Source organism: Bombina bombina, chromosome 11, assembly GCF_027579735.1.
Source record: "Bombina bombina isolate aBomBom1 chromosome 11, aBomBom1.pri, whole genome shotgun sequence".
NCBI classification, from domain to species: Eukaryota; Metazoa; Chordata; class Amphibia; order Anura; family Bombinatoridae; genus Bombina; species Bombina bombina.
The window spans coordinates 23,978,435-23,995,989 of NC_069509.1; the positions used below are offsets into that span (position 1 = coordinate 23,978,435).

General features: G+C 39.2%; 1 protein-coding gene across 1 annotated transcript in view; it reads left to right on the forward strand.

Moving 5' to 3' along the window:
* Positions 1 to 4,465: 4,465 nt before the first annotated feature.
* LOC128642273 (serine-rich adhesin for platelets-like) overlaps positions 4,466 to 17,555 on the forward strand; it is a 68,521-nt gene continuing 55,431 nt past the window's right edge. Inside the window, exon 1 of the mRNA XM_053694984.1 lies at positions 4,466 to 4,504. The gene's annotated coding sequence lies outside the window, so the exon portion shown is untranslated. The remainder of the gene's footprint in view (positions 4,505 to 17,555) is intronic.

A 17,555-nucleotide genomic window follows, 5' to 3' on the forward strand; every position in this document is an offset into this window, starting at 1 on the left:
GGGCACTGCATGCATTAGTAACTATTGTGTATATACAGCTGAGGAGGATACTTCACATGACTGGGGCACTGCATGCATTAGTATACTATTGTGTATATACAGCTGAGGATAAGTCACATGACTGGGGCACTACATGCATTAGTATACTATTGTGTATATACAGCTGAGGATACGTCACATGACCGGAGCACTGCATGCAATAGTAACTATTGTGTATATACAGCTGAGAATAAGTCACATGACGGGGGAACTGCATGCATTAGTAACTATTGTGTATATACAGCTGAGAATAAGTCACATGACTGTGGCACTGCATGCATTAGTAACTATTGTGTATATACAGCTGAGGATGTCACATGACTGGGGCACTGCATGCATTAGTAACTGTTGTGTATATACAGCTGAGGATGTCACATGACTGGGGCACTGCATGTATTAGTAACTATTGTGTATATACAGCTGAGCAAAATGAACATGACTGGAGCACTGCATGCATTAGTAACTATTGTGTATATACAGCTGAGGATGTCACATGACTGGGGCACTGCATGCATTAGTAACTATTGTGCATATACAGCTGAGGATAAGTCACATGACTAGGGCACTGCATGCATTAGTAACTATTGTGTATATACAGCTGAGGATGTCACATGACTGGGGCACTGCATGCATTAGTAACTATTGTGCATATACAGCTGAGGATAAGTCACATGACTAGGGCACTGCATGCATTAGTAACTATTGTGTATATACAGCTGAGCAAAATTCACATGACTGGAGCACTGCATGCATTAGTAACTATTGTGTATATACAGCTGCGGATGTCACATGACTGGAGCACTGCATGCATTAGTAACTATTGTGTATATACAGCGGAGGATAAGTCACATGACTGGGGCACTGCATGCATTAGTAACTATTATGTATATACAGCTGCGGATAAGTCACAGACTGGGACACTGCATGCATTAGTAACTATTGTGTATATACAGCTGAGAATACGTCACATGACTGGAGCACTGCATGCATTAGTAACTATTGTGTATATACAGCTGAGAATAAGTCAAATGACTGGGGCACTGCATGCATTAGTAACTATTGTGTATATACAGCTGAGGATAAGTCACATGACTAGGGCACTGCATGCATTAGTAAATATTGTGTATATACAGCTGAGAATAAGTCACATGACTGGGACACTGCATGCATTAGTAACTATTGTGTATATACAGCTGAGAATAAGTCACATGACTGGGGCACTGCATGCATTAGTAACTATTGTGTATATACAGCTGAGGATAAGTCACCTGACTGGGGCATTGCATGCATTAGTAACTATTGTGTATATACAGCTGAGGATAAGTCACAGACTGGGGCACTGCATGCATTAGTAACTATTGTGTATATACAGCTGAGGATAAGTCACATGACTGGGGCACTGCATGCATTAGTAACTATTGTGTATATACAGCTGAGGATAAGTCACAGACTGGGGCACTGCATGCATTAGTAACTATTGTGTACAGGGAGTGCAGAATTATTAGGCAAGTTGTATTTTTGAGGATTAATTTTATTATTGAACAACAACCATGTTCTCAATGAACCCAAAAAACTCATTAATATCAAAGCTGAATAGTTTTGGAAGTAGTTTTTAGTTTGTTTTTAGTTATAACTATTTTAGGGGGATATCTGTGTGTGCAGGTGACTATTACTGTGCATAATTATTAGGCAACTTAACAAAAAACAAATATATACCCATTTCAATTATTTATTTTTACCAGTGAAACCAATATAACATCTCAACATTCACAAATATACATTTCTGACATTCAAAAACAAAACAAAAACAAATCAGTGACCAATATAGCCACCTTTCTTTGCAAGGACACTCAAAAGCCTGCCATCCATGGATTCTGTCAGTGTTTTGATCTGTTCACCATCAACATTGCGTGCAGCAGCAACCACAGCCTCCCAGACACTGTTCAGAGAGGTGTACTGTTTTCCCTCCTTGTAAATCTCACATTTGATGATGGACCACAGGTTCTCAATGGGGTTCAGATCAGGTGAACAAGGAGGCCATGTCATTAGATTTTCTTCTTTTATACCCTTTCTTGCCAGCCACGCTGTGGAGTACTTGGACGCGTGTGATGGAGCATTGTCCTGCACGAAAATCATGTTTTTCTTGAAGGATGCAGACTTCTTCCTGTACCACTGCTTGAAGAAGGTGTCTTCCAGAAACTGGCAGTAGGACTGGGAGTTGAGCTTGACTCCATCCTCAACCCGAAAAGGCCCCACAAGCTCATCTTTGATGATACCAGCCCAAACCAGTACTCCACCTCCACCTTGCTGGCGTCTGAGTCGGACTGGAGCTCTCTGCCCTTTACCAATCCAGCCACGGGCCCATCCATCTGGCCCATCAAGACTCACTCTCATTTCATCAGTCCATAAAACCTTAGAAAAATCAGTCTACAGCTGAGGATAAGTAACCTGACTGGGGCATTGCATTCATTAGTAACTATAGTGTATATACAGCTGAGGATAAGTCACATGTCTGGAGCACTGCATGCATTAGTAACTATTGTGTATATACAGCTGAGGATAAGTCACATGTCTGGAGCACTGCATGCATTAGTAACTATTGTGTATATACAGCTGAGACTAAGTCACATGACTGGGGCACTGCATGCATTAGTAACTATTGTGTATATACAGCTGAGGATAAGTCAAATGACTGGGGCACTGCATGCATTAGTAACTATTGTGTATATACAGCTGAGGATAAGTCACATGACTGGGGCACTGCATGCATTAGTAACTATTGCGTATATACAGCTGAGGATGTCACATGACTGGAGCCTGCATGCATTAGTAACTATTGTGTATGCAGAGCTGAGCAAAATTCACATGACTCGAGCACTGCATACATTAGTAACTATTGTGTATATACAGCTGTGGATGTCACATGACTGGAGCCTGCATGCATTAGTGACTATTGTGTATATACAGCTGAGGAGGATACGTCACATGACTGGGGCACTGCATGCATTAGTAACTATTGTGTATATACAGCTGAGGATAAGTCACACGACTGGAGCACTGCATGCATTAGTAACTATTGTGTATATACATCGGAGGATAAGTCACATGTCTGGGGCACTGCATGCATTAGTAACTATTGTATATATACAGCTGAGGATAAGTCACATGACTGGGGCACTGCATGCATTAGTAACTATTGAGTATATATAGCTGAGGATAAGTCACATGACTGGGGCACTGCATGCATTAGTAACTATTGTGTATATACAGCTGAGGATAAGTCACATGACTGGGGCACTGCATGCATTAGTAACTATTGTGTATATACAGCTGAGGATGTCACATGACTGGGGCACTGCATGCATTAGTAACTATAGTGTATATACATCTGAGGATAAGTCACATGATTGTGGTAATATTGCAAGTAAGTCAGTGTTATGAGATATGATATTTGGCTCTTTCACATTACAGCTGAGGATAAATCACATGACTGGGGCACTGCATGCATTAGTAACTATTGTGTATATACAGCTGAGGATACGTCACATGACTGGGGCACTGCATGCATCAGTAACTATTGTGTATATACAGCTGAGGATACGTCACATGACTGGGGCACTGCATGCATTAGTACCTATTGTGTATATACAGCTGAGGATACGTCACATGACTGGGGCACTGCATGCATTAGTAACTATTGTGTATATACAACTGAGGATACGTCACATGACTGGGGCACTGCATGCATTAGTAACTATTGTGTATATACAGCTGAGGATACGTCACATGACTAGGGCACTACTTGCATCAGTAACTATTGTGTATATACAGCTGAGGATACGTCACATGACTGGAGCACTGCATGCATTAGTAACTATTGTGTATATACAGCTGAGAATAAGTCACATGACTGGGGCACTGCATGCATTAGTAACTATTGTGTATATACAGCTGAGGATAAGTCACATGACTGGGGCACTGCATGCATTAGTAACTATTGTGTATATACAGCTGAGGATACGTCACATGACTGGGGCACTGCATGCATTAGTAACTATTGTGTATATATAGCTGAGGATAAGTCACATGACTGGGGCACTGCATGCATTAGTAACTATTGTGTATATACAGCTGAGGATAAGTCACATGACTGGGGCACTGCATGCATTAGTAACTATTGTGTATATACAGCTGAGGATGTCACATGACTGGGGCACTGCATGCATTAGTAACTATTGTGTACATACAGCTGAGGATAAGTCACATGATTGTGGTAATATTGCAAGTAAGTCAGTGTTATGAGATATGATATTTGGCTCTTTCACATTATAACTGTTTGCTGAGAATGTTACACAGAACAACACCTGGACAGGTGCGCACATAAATCTGGGTGTGTTCACTCTCCTGCTATTCTGGTATATGAACAGGCTTGAGACGTACAGATCTCTGGAGAGGCACTGAGAGGGTGAGTGAGCTTTGTGCATAGATTCAGAGGATCAGATTTAGGAATATAATAAATCTTAGACAAGAAACAGTAGTATTTACTAGCGCTTAGTCCCTGTGCACAGCTTATTTTTATCCAGACTAGATTTACTAACAGTCTCTCCTGCCTCTTCAGTCTCTTCTCTCCATATATTAGTTCATGAGGCTTACACACTGGAGAACTGAGTGATGAGTGAGCTTTAGTGAATATTTTGCTAGAAATATATAGGTCTTTGAGGGGTATGTATGAATCTAGACAATTTGCTAGACATAATTGATTTTCTTTATATGTTACAGATCAAATGCACACCTATACTTGTGTTGTACTGCATTATATAAAAAGAAAATACAGTGAGTTTAATGTAAAATACATTTATTTTCCTTTATGGAACATGGGGAGCAATGCATGTCTGTCTATCATCTATCTGTCTGTCTGTCTATCATCTGTCTGTTTGTCTATCATTTATCTATCTTTCTATCAATCTATCTATATATCTATATATGATCTATCTATCTATCTATCTATCTATCTATCTATCTATCTATCTATCTATCTATCTATCTAATATATATCTAATCTATCTGTCTGTCTATATCTATCTATCGTACATATGAATGTAGATTCACTTTCTGTGTCACAGTTAGGGATTTTGTGCCTTACTATTTATAAAGATTTTTGTGTATTGTGTGAAGAATGCAAGACTGGTTTAACCCTTTGGCTGTACATTGTAGCCTTCATTAGTAGGTAAAGGGTTAAATGACAGTTAAGCTATGGGGCATTAGAAAACTCATATGATAAAGGGAATGTGAATATGAGATGAATATAAAGAACAGTTAGGATAATAATTAACCACTTCTATTACCTGTTTAAAACCTGCAGCAACACCCAAACCTACAGGTAGAAATGTGACCTCAGAGTGACTTTAGCAAAACTGTTTTAAAGTTGCCCAACTTGTTTTTTTCTTATCCAGAGCTTCACCTAAATAGCCGTACACTTGTAATAGCTACAGGGACTTGTTAAAGGGATAGTGTGCATAACTTATTACAGCACATAATTATCGTACTACTCACCCAGCTAACTAAATAGCTATACACTTGTAATATCTACAGGTCAGGTCTTTTTAAAGGGACAGTGTACATAACTTATTACAGCACATAATTATTGTACTACTCACCCAGCTAACTAACTAGCTATGCACTTGTAATATCTACAGGTCAGGTCTTGTTAAAGGGACAGTGTACATAACGCATTACAGCACATAATTATTGTACTACTCACCTATCTAACTAAATAATCATACACTTGTAATACTCTACAGGGGCAGGTCTTGTTAAGGGACAGTGTGCATAACTCATTACAGCACATAATTATTGTACTACTCACCCAGCTAACTAAATAACCATACACTTGTAATAGTCTAAAGGGGCAGGTCTTGTTAAAGGGACAGAGTGCATAACTCATTACAGCACATAATTATTGTACTACTCACCCAGCTTCACCTAAATAACCACACACTTGTAATACTCTACAGGGGTTGGTCTTGTTAAAGGGAAATAGTGCATAACTCATTACAGCACATCACTATTGTACTACTCACCCAGCTTCAGCTAAATAACCACACTTGTAATAATCTACAGGGGCAGGTCTTGTTAAAGGGACAGAGTGCATAACTCATAACAGCACATCACTATTGTACTACTCACCCAACTAACTAAATAACCACACACTTGTAATACTCTACAGGGGCAGGTCTTGTTAAAGGGACAGTGTGCATAACTCATTACAGCACATAATTGTTGTACTACTCACCAAGTTAACTAAATAACCATACACTTGTAATAGTCTAAAGAGGCAGGTCTTGTTAAAGGGACAGTGTGCATAACTCATTACAGCACATCACTATTGTACTACTCACCCAGCTAACTAAATAACCACACTCTTGTAATACTCTAAAGGGACATGTCTTGTTAAAGGGACAGTGCGCATAACTCATTACAGCACATCACTATTGTACTACTCACCCAGCTAACTAAATAACCACACACTTGTAATACTCTGCAGGGGCAGGTCTTGTTAAAGGGACAGTGTGCATAACTCATTACAGCACATCACTATTGTACTACTCACCCAGCTAACTAAATAACCACACACTTGTAATACTCTACAGGGGCAGGTCTTGTTAAAGGGACAGTGTGCATAACTCATTACAGCACATCACTATTGTACTACTCACCCAGCTAACTAAATAATCATACACTTGTAATACTCTACAGGGGTGGGTCTTGTTAAAGGGACAGTGTGCATAACTCATTACAGCACATAATTATTGTACTACTTACCCAGGGGTTTATATACACAAAGTCCTTCTGGAGAGCCGAAGACAACTCATAAACAGCAGTTAATGGGGCAGAAGGAGGATAAACACAGTGGGCTAGATCAGTGATTTTTAACCTTTTCTTTGACGTGGCACACTTTTTTACATTAAAAAAATCCTGTGGCACACCACCATCCCAAAATTAAAAAAAAATCACACATTGTAGCCTAATACAGCATATATATATATATATATACACATACACACAAACACACACATACTGTATGTATTGTGCTGTTATGCCATGCCTCCTACAAACTACCCCTGCACTGGGAGTAAAAAACAAGCAAAGTTTTAAAAATATGTCACACTGTTGTCAGTCTGTTGTTAAAAAATATGTCACACTGTTGTGGCACACCTGAGGATCTCTCACGGCACATTAGTGTGCCATGGCACACTGGTTGAAAAACACTGGGCTAGATGACAAGTAGAGCACTAAATGATTGCGCTCCCGCAAATGGGCAAATTTACAGATTTGCGGGAGTGCAATAATTAACCAGCCATTACAAGTGGCAGGTTATTGCTACCGGAAGCTCACGGTATCAATTAGCGCTTGTAAAATTAACCAGAGATCTGCCCCAAATGCCCCCAAAATACAGTTTAGAGTAGTTTATTAAAAAATAAAGATAACAGCATCTTTATTTTTAATAAAATTTGGCGGTATTGGGGTGTTAGTAAAAAAACATCACTGAAAGGTGCCTTTACATTGCGGTCTATGCGAACTGTGTGTTTCCTGTAAATATATATGTATATCGGCATAAACATATATATTTATTCTTGCTACCATTGCTGCGAGGGAAGCTTATCACCCGACTTATTAACAAACTAACGCCTAGATTTAGAGTTCTGCGTTAGCCGTCAAAACCAGCATTAGGGGGTCCTAACGCTGGTTTTGGCCTACCGCTGGTATTTAGAGTCAGTCAGGAAAGGGTCTAACGCTCACTTTCCAGCCGCAACTTTTCCATACCGCAGATCCCCTTGCGTTAATTGCGTATCCTCTCTTTTCAATGGGATCTTTCTAACGCCGGTATTTAGAGTCTTGGCTGAAGTGTGCGTTAGAAATCTAACGACAAGACTCCAGCTGCAGAAAAAAAGTCAGGAGTTAAGAGCTTTCTGGGCTAACGCTGGTTCATAAAGCTCTTAACTACTGTGCTCTAAAGTACACTAACACACATAAACTACCTATGTACCCCTAAACCAAGGCCCCCCCACATCGCCGCCACTCTATTACATTTTTTTAACCCCTAATCTGCCGACCGCACACTGCCGCAACCTACATTATCCCTATGTACCCCTAATCTGCTGCCCCTAACATCGCCGACCCCTACTTAATATTTATTAACCCCTAATCTGCCCCCCCCCCAACGTCGCTGCTACCTACCTAGAATTATTAACCCCTAATCTGCCGACCGGACCTCACCGCTACTATAATAAATGTATTACCCCTAAAGCTAAGTCTAACCCTAACCCTAACACCCCCCTAAGTTAATTATATTTTAAATCTAACGAAATAAATCTTATTAAATAAATTATTCCTATTTAAAGCTAAATACTTACCTGTAAAATAAACCCTAATATAGCTACAATATAAATAATAATTATATTGTAGCTATTTTAGGATTAATATTTATTTTACAGGCAACTTTGTATTTATTTTAACCAGGTACAATAGCTATTAAATAGTTAATAACTATTTAATAGTTACCTAGTTAAAATAATTACAAAATTACCTGTAAAATAAATCCTAACCTAAGTTACAATTAAACCTAACACTACACTATCAATAAATTAATTAAATAAACTACCTACAATTAAATCAACTAAACTAAATTACAAAAACAAACACTAAATTTAAAAAAATAAAAAAAATATTACAAGAATTTTAAACTAATTACACCTACTCTAAGCCCCCTAAAAAAATAACAAAAAAATTCCCTACCCTATTCTAAAATAAATATTTTACAGCTCTTCTACCTTACCAGCCCTTAAAAGGGCCTTTTGCGGGGCATGCCCCAAAGTAAACAGCTCTTTTGCCTGTAAAAAAACATACAATACCCCCCCCAACATTACAACCCACCAGTGGCGTCACTAGGGGGGTGACACCAAAAAAAAAATAAATAAAAAAATTATTGAAATTCAAAGAAATACAATGTTGAGATGCATAGATTATTTTATTAGAGGCTGGCATTTGTGAACATTAGTGGGACTGGGAAAGTTGTAGACACACAATTTTTTTGCCCCTTGAGCCAGTGCTGCAATTTCAACAAATAGTTTTCCCGGCTGCTTTTGCTTGTTTGTACTTTGTTCCTCCCCTGCCCAATGTCACTATGAATGTTGTGGGTGTGCCGTGGGGCTTGCAAAGTTGCGCTGCTAGCCTTAACCTGCCTGACTATCTGTGCTCACTGCTCAGTGACATGCGGCCCAGGGCTGTGCACTGACAGACTTGGAACAGAGTCAGAGCAGAATTTTCATAGTTTGCGTGCCTAAACCTTTTCTTCAGTGATTTATTTTAGAGTGCTCTGTTTATCTTTCATTTGATGTTCTGCTGAGCCAGGGAGCAGCTCTAGGCATGAGCTTCATAATTAATGCAGTGCAGTTTACATATTTTGTATGTGTGTGTCTGAGTTTTTGTGTGTCTCAGTGTTTTTGTGTGTGTGTCTGAGTGTGTTTCCGAGTGTTTGTGTGTGCATCTGAGTATGTTTTTAAGTGTGTCTGAGTGTTTGTATGTGTTTTTGTGTGTGTCTGCTTTCTGGGGGGGGGATGACACCATGACTTACCGCACCGGGTGACACCAACCCTAGTGACGCCACTGCAACCCACCACCCACATACCCCTAATCTAACCCAAACCCCCCTTAAAAAACCTAACACTAAGCCCCTGAAGATCTTCCTACCTTGTCTTCACCACACCGGGTATCACCGATCCATCTAGAATTATTATTTATTGTAAACACCGATAGTTTCATATTGCTGACCAACCTCTTGTACAAATTGTCTAATCCTCCAATTAGGTGTGGACACTTGCCACCTGTATTACATTGTATTTATCTAATGTCTGTTATATTCAGTGGATTATTGTGTTGAAGTCTACTTTTGAACCTTCAAAACCTAACTTCAGTTTAAATATTTCCTAATCATTTCCTAAGGTTCTAAGGTTAAATGTGAGACTCTTTGTAGCATTACCCTATACACAGATAATCTCAGTATAACTGCAGTATGCACTCCTGGTCTCCTGTCCCTCTGGGGTGACATGTGAGACTCACTGTAGCATTGCCCTATACACATATATAATCTCAGTATAACTGCAGTATGCACTCCTGGTCTCCTGTCCCTCTCAGGGTGACATGTGAGACTCACTTGTAGCATTGCCCTATACACATATATAAACTCAGTATAACTGCAGTATGCACTCCTGGTCTCCTGTCCCTCTGTGGGGTGACATGTGAGACTCACTGTAGCATTGCCCTATACACATATAATCTCAGTATAACTGCAGTATTTACTCCTGGTCTCCTGTCCCTCTGGAGGTGACATGTGAGACTCAGTGTAGCATTGCCCTATACACATATTATCTCAGCATAACTGCAGTATGCACTTCTGGTCTCCTGTCCCTCTGGAGGTGACATGCGAGACTCACTGTAGCATTGCCCTATACACAAACAATCTCAATATAACTGCAGTATGCACTCCTGGTCTCCTGTCCCTCTGGGGAGAGAGTATATGTGAGACTCACTGTAGCATTTCCCTATACACAGATAATCTCAGTATAATTGCAGTGTGCACTCCTGGTCTCCTGTCCCTCTGGGGAGAGAGTATATGTGAGACTCACTGTAGCATTTCCCTATACACAGATAATCTCAGCATAACTGCAGTATGCACTCCTGGTCTCCTGTCCCTCTGGGGGGTGACATGTGAGACTAACTGTAGCATTGCCCTATACACAAATAATCTCAGTATAATTGCAGAAAGCACTCCTGGTCTTCCATCCCTCTAGAGGTGAAATGTGAGACTCAATGTAGCATTGAAGTAAATACAAGGCCGCTGCAGAGTGTGACGTAGGAAGGTGAGCCGTAAGCCGCCCAGCTGTTAGGGAAACTCTGAAACACAGCCCCATGAGGTGCAGATAAGGCGCGGCTAAGCGCAAGCCGCAAAAACATACAATGTAAAGAAATGCAGCACTCGTGGGACACGATAAACATAATTTTTTTTATTTTATTGAAAAATATTAAAAATATAGAGGCATAGAACATGGAATTAACCCCTTACACGTTTCATGCCGCAAACAGGCACTTAATCATAGGGATGGGTGTCTACTACCGGACATAGCCTATTTAAAGGCATAGCATCCAATAAGAAAACCCAGAGAAAGATTAAAATAATCAACATTATAAAAACATGTTATGGTAAACATTTCAGTGTTAACATATGGAAACATGATGGTGCATAGATACACCAATTGCAAAGACCTGCAAAGATACACCAATTGCACACTAATAATACACAGACCTCCTATATTTAAGTTGATAATAAAATACTCTATAACATTTGATGGTAGGAGATGAATGGAAAGTACATGAGCTTATAAACATACTGACAATTTGACCTAGTATGTGTGCATAAATGTAACTATAACCATTGATAGAAAAAGTGAATAAATAAGTAGTGTAAAAAGCCAGTAGTAAATGTTGACTTCCTTAATATTCCCAGGTATATTTGCTGAATATGGCTAAAGAAAAAACACTTAGAATGAAAACCCCCCTGAGCCTGTTGAAATGCATACAGAAAGCAGGCTGTCAGTGATACTAGTGTGTATTGGGACCAGTCCTTTTCATAGACAATCAAATAAAATCCATAGGTGTAAGTTGATACCGTGGTCAGTTGGGCCCAAGTAGCCAATATACAGTTCAAAATATAGTACTAGGTATCACAGTGGCAAAATGAGCTTGCATTCCCCGGTTGTCATTCAATTGCTAACACACGTGCAGTATATATAGAGAGATAGACCTGGTACGCTAGTAATAACAGTGACAGTAGCAATGGAGTTAAAACTCACCAGATGTAAAGCAGCATAGGCAAACACGGCTTAAAGACACTGTCATATATAGCCGGAGTGGTAGACTCACTTTGTTCCTAGTTGTAGCGTGGCTCCATAACAGCGTGTAGCAGGAGCGTGAAACTCACTCGTTGGCTGGTTGTAGTGTAGCTCCGTAGTGGCGTACCATGTGATCGTGAGTCAGCCAATCACTGGTGATGTGTCAACCCTCCTCTGTGCTGTTGTGTCACGATGACGTAGCAAACCATGTGGTGACGAACCGGCCTATCGGTGGGGATTACTCTCGGCTTGTAGTGCAGATCAATTGTATCAGCTGTATGGTCCTCGCTGTCGGCATGAAAGTAACCAATTGCTGCTAGTCTGCATCCGCCGCTCCTTTCACAGAGGAAAACACTGAAATCCTCCAGAGGTCCCAGATCATGGTATATGCAAGTAAATCAAATTGGCTCACTGATAATAAAGTTTGGCTGTTATAAAGTCACTGTAGCATTATATGTAAAGCCCTATTCTATGATTACGGTCAATACGACCGAAACCGGTCAGACTCAGCTATGCTAACTGCCTAACCACATGGTTTTGTATCTCTACATACTTTAAGGAATAAAGTGATCTGTTTTTTTTATCACTTTGGCTTCGTTTTTGGAACTTTCTTTATTTATTATATAACCATTGATAACCTGCTACTCTGTAACAATGAAATTTTAAATCTTGTAACATAATTATGCTGAACATAGTCAATGCAATGTATGAATGTATCAACCCATGATGTTTATATTGCACTCACCAATCATATACCATGAAAGTAGCCTATCAGATTTTATAATTTCTAATAGACACTTAACTAAAGGAAGAATCATTCTTGAACAGTATGCATATGATATATGACATGTGAAAGCACAATGTCATTGTTTACGCCATACTCCCAAAACTACTAATGTATATATAAGAGCTTTATGGAGAAACTGGGGAAATTTTGCAGTCATTTGCAATTGGCTGAGAACTGGTATGAAAGTGTTTGATTATCAAAATGTATCTAACAACCTCACTGGGAAACTCTATGCAAAGGATTAGAGAATAAAAAGGTGCTTAAGAAAAACAGGGTGGATCAGCCTGTAAATAGGCTCATATCCCATTCCTTATTTAGACCTTCTGGAGTAACAGTTCTCAACCTATATATCCAGAACATCTCCTGTTTTAATAAGAATTTATTTCTGTCACCTCCTCTAATTGGTCCATGAATCTCATCTATGACTTTTACAGTCATGTTGAACTGTTGGTCATGTGCATAGTAAAATGATGTCTCGCTATAGACGAGTCTTTATTGAAGTTATTTGTGTCATTGATATGTTCCCTCATACGGGATCTCAGTTCCCTACTGGTCTGACCTGTGTACTGCATTTTACACAATTTACATTCCAAAAGATACACAACATATCTACTTCTGCAGTTTGCATAAAACTTAACATTGAAACTCTCCTGTGTGACTGAACTAGTGAAAGTATCCCCTGTGCCTTTGACATCACAGGTTATACAAGGGCCTGTTCCACATCTGAAGGTACCCTTCTGATGTAACCAAGTATCAGTCGCTTTTGTCTTTGTACAGACTAAACTGGGTGATAATTTATTGGCTAGAGTGGGTGCCTTTCTGGGGACAAATTTACAATTGTCGGCTATATCACAAAGAACCTCATCTTGTTTTAGAATGTATAAATTCCTTTTTAAAATCCCACAAACCTGGTTAAACTGATTGGAGTATTCAGTTGAGAATACAACAGTGGAGTCATTAAACTCCTTATTGCCTTGTCGGGTTTGAGAAATAAGACTCTGTTGTGAATTGCTGTTGACTTGCTGAAAGCTAGTGTAAAGTAATTTCTCATTATAACCCCTTTCATGAAGTCTTTTTTTCAATGTTAATGCCTGTTTTTCAAAAAGAACATCTGAGTTTGTGTTTCTCCTAAGTCTTAAAAATTGTGCCTTAGGAATTGTCCTCAACAAGTGTGGTGGATGACAGGATTTAGCATGTAAAATTGAGTTACCTGCAGTAGGTTTTCGAAAAGTGTCTGTTATTATAATGCCTGTGTCACTCATACCTGTTAATGTAAGATCAAGAAAGTTAATTGAGTCATCTTTGCATTCTCCAACATACCTTAAATTTAAATCATTATGATTCAAGAATGCAAAAAATCTTTCTCATTGACAGATTTATCGACTATAAATATCAAATCGTCTATGTATCTCATGTACATGACAATGGATTCCATATAAGGATTGTGGCCGCTATAGATGACATTATTCTCCCACCAACCTACGTATAGGTTGGCGAAGGAAGGTGCAAACTTTGCACCCATCGCGGTGCCACAAACCTGAAGATAGAACTCATTGTCAAACATGCAAAAATTGTGCTGTAATAAAAACTAAATTATCTCACAAAGCAATATTTTGGTTTCTTCAGAAAAACATGTATCCAGATCCAAAAAAATATCTAATTGCCCTAATGCCCAAGGAATGGGATATACATGAGTATAAAGATGCCACATCGGCTACAATCCAGCGATAACCTCTCCTCCACTTCACATTCTGTAAAATTTTGATCAGGTGTGAAGAGTCCCTCAGGTAGCTACTTAGTTTAACAACCATCGGTTGCAAAATGGAGTCAATCCACTCCGACAGAGGCTCAAATAATGAGCCTATGCTGGAGATGATTGGTCGTCCTGGGGGAGAGGTGATGCTTTTATGAGTCTTGGGTAAGTGATGAAAAATGGGTATAGATGGATAGTTTGGAACTAGGATACTGATTTCTTTTTTTAGTCAAAATGCCCAATGATACCACTTGATCCAAAAATCTCAAAAGTTTCTTTTAAAAATCACAGGTGGGATCTCTAGTTAATTTTCACTAAGTTTTGGGGTCATTTAATTGCCTTTTTGCCTCACATATGTAATCCTTCTTGTTTAGTACTACTACATTGCCTCCTTAATCACTAGCTCTAATAGTGATATTATCATTGGCTTGTAGTGTTTTAAGGGCTTCATTCTCCTCTCTTGTTAAATTTGTAATAATACGCATTGACTTACAACCCCTTTCTAACTCAAGAATCTCCTTCTCAACCTGTTTTTGAAAAATGTTGAGTGCTCTACCCCTGAAATGAACAGGATAAAAATCAGATGACTTTTGTTTAGGTGTCACAATATCATGGTCAGTGGGACCTACATTAGTGTGTTCTAAATCTCTTAATATTCTTAAACTAGTGAAATCTTGAAAATCAAAATGTGTAACATTAGTGTCTGGTTCTCCAGGCATATCATTACATGTTGACCTTTCTGTGAGAGATCTATTATCAGACTCTGTGCATCTATCATTTTTGAAGAATTTCCTTGTTACAGAGTAGCAGGTTATCAATGGTTATAGTTACATTTATGCACACATACTAGGTCAAATTGTCAGTATGTTTATAAGCTCATATACTTTCCATTCATCTCCTACCATCAAATGTTATAGAGTGTTTTATTATCAACTTAAATATAGGAGGTCTGTGTATTATTAGTGTGCAATTGGTGTATCTTTGCAGGTTTTTTTACATTGTCTTGTATTTAGTTGTCATCTGTTACTGCCAGTGTAAAAAATGTCTGCCATAGTACCTATTAATAGCCCTACTTGCTATTGATCATGTAAAACATTCATTTATCAAGATGTATTTGATTGTTTATGTTTTCTTCATATGCTGCACCATCATGTTTCCATATGTTCACACTGAAATGTTTACATAACATGTTTTTATAATGTTGATTGTTTTAATCTTTCTCTGGGTTTTCTTATTGGATGCTATGCCTTTAAATAGGCTATGTCCGGTAGTAGACACCCATCCCTATGATTAAGTGCCTGTTTGTGGCATGAAACGCGTAAGGGGTTAATTCCCTGTTCTATGCCTCTATATTTTTAATATTTTTCAATAAAATACATTTTTTTTATATTTATGTAGTTTGGGAGTTCCCCCAAACTACTGTATTTTACCCCAACATATACGTTTGGAGAATTTGATCTTACCTATTCAGATCACACATATATATCATGTTTGTAATTACTGAGCAGAAAGAATAGACAACCCTAGGTTGATCAGACAGTTGTTTTACGTATACACACTCAAAGACCAACCTAATAGTGAATAATTATATTGGATTACAGAAGAAGTTGTTAATAATTGTGGATAAGGCCACCAATTTTGGACCGATTTCATCTTCTTGATCTGTAATTTCATAACCACAGAATTTAGATATTTTAATTTGTATGGATGTTGTGTTGGAGTGCTTATATTTTTAACTGATTAAATTAAAAGTTATGTTTTAACTCAAGGGAATACCGCTAACCTCAGAGTCTGGGCACCAGAGTGCTATATGCATACATCTTGTGGATAACTCTTATCCACTATTTCCAGTTTCCAATTTATTTATGCAGAGCACCAACCCACATAATAAGTAATGGGGGATCAGAGCACAATTGTACACTAAACAAGTAGAGTGCGACCATATTATTAAGCTAAAAGTGGGGATTGCCTATTTTAGTGCCATTGTTACTTTTCTAATTTTCCCATCAATGTAGCATTGCCCTATACACAGTTAATCTCAGTATAACTGCAGAAAGCACTCCTGGTCTCCTGTCCCTCTGGGGGTGACATGTGAGACTCACTGTAACATTGCCCTATACACAGATAATCTCAGTATAACTGCAGAAAGCACTCCTGGTCTCCTGTCCCTCTGGAGGTGACATGTGAGACTCACTGTAGCATTACCCTATACACAGATAATCTCAGTATAACTGTAGTATGCATTCCTGGTCTCCTGTCCCTCTGGGGGTGACATGTGAGACTCACTGTAGCATTGCCCTATACACATATAATCTCAGCATAACAGCAGTATGCACTCCTGGTCTCCTGTCCCTCTGGGGGTGACATGTGAGACTCACTGTAGCATTGCCCTATACACAGACATTCTCAGTATACTGCAGTATGCACTCCTGGTCTCCTGTCCCTCTGGGAGTGACATGTGAGACTCACTGTAGCATTGCCCAATACACATATAATCTCAGCATAACTGCAGTATGCACTCCTGGTCTCCTGTCCCTCTGGGGTTGACATGTAAGACTCACTGTAGCTTTGCCCTATACATATATAATCTTAACATAACTGCAGTGTGCACTCCTGGTCTCCTGTCCCTCTGGGGAGAGAGTATATGTGAGACTCAATGTAGCACTGTCCTATACACAGTTAATCTCAGTATAACTGCAAAAAGCACTCCTGGTCTCCTGTCCCTCTGGAGGTGACATGTGAGACTCACTAGCATTACCCTATACACAGCTAATCTCAGTATTACTGTAGTATGCACTCCTGGTCTCCTGTCCCTCTGAGGTGACATGTGAGACTCACTGTAGCATTGCCCTATACACAGATAATCTCAGTATAACTGCAGAAAGCACTCCTGGTCTTCTGTTCCTCTGGAGGTGACATGTGAGACTCACTGTAGCATTACCATATACACAGATAATCTCAGTATAACTGCAGTATGCATTCCTGGTCTCCTGTCTCTCTGGGGGTGACATGTGAGACTCACTGTAGC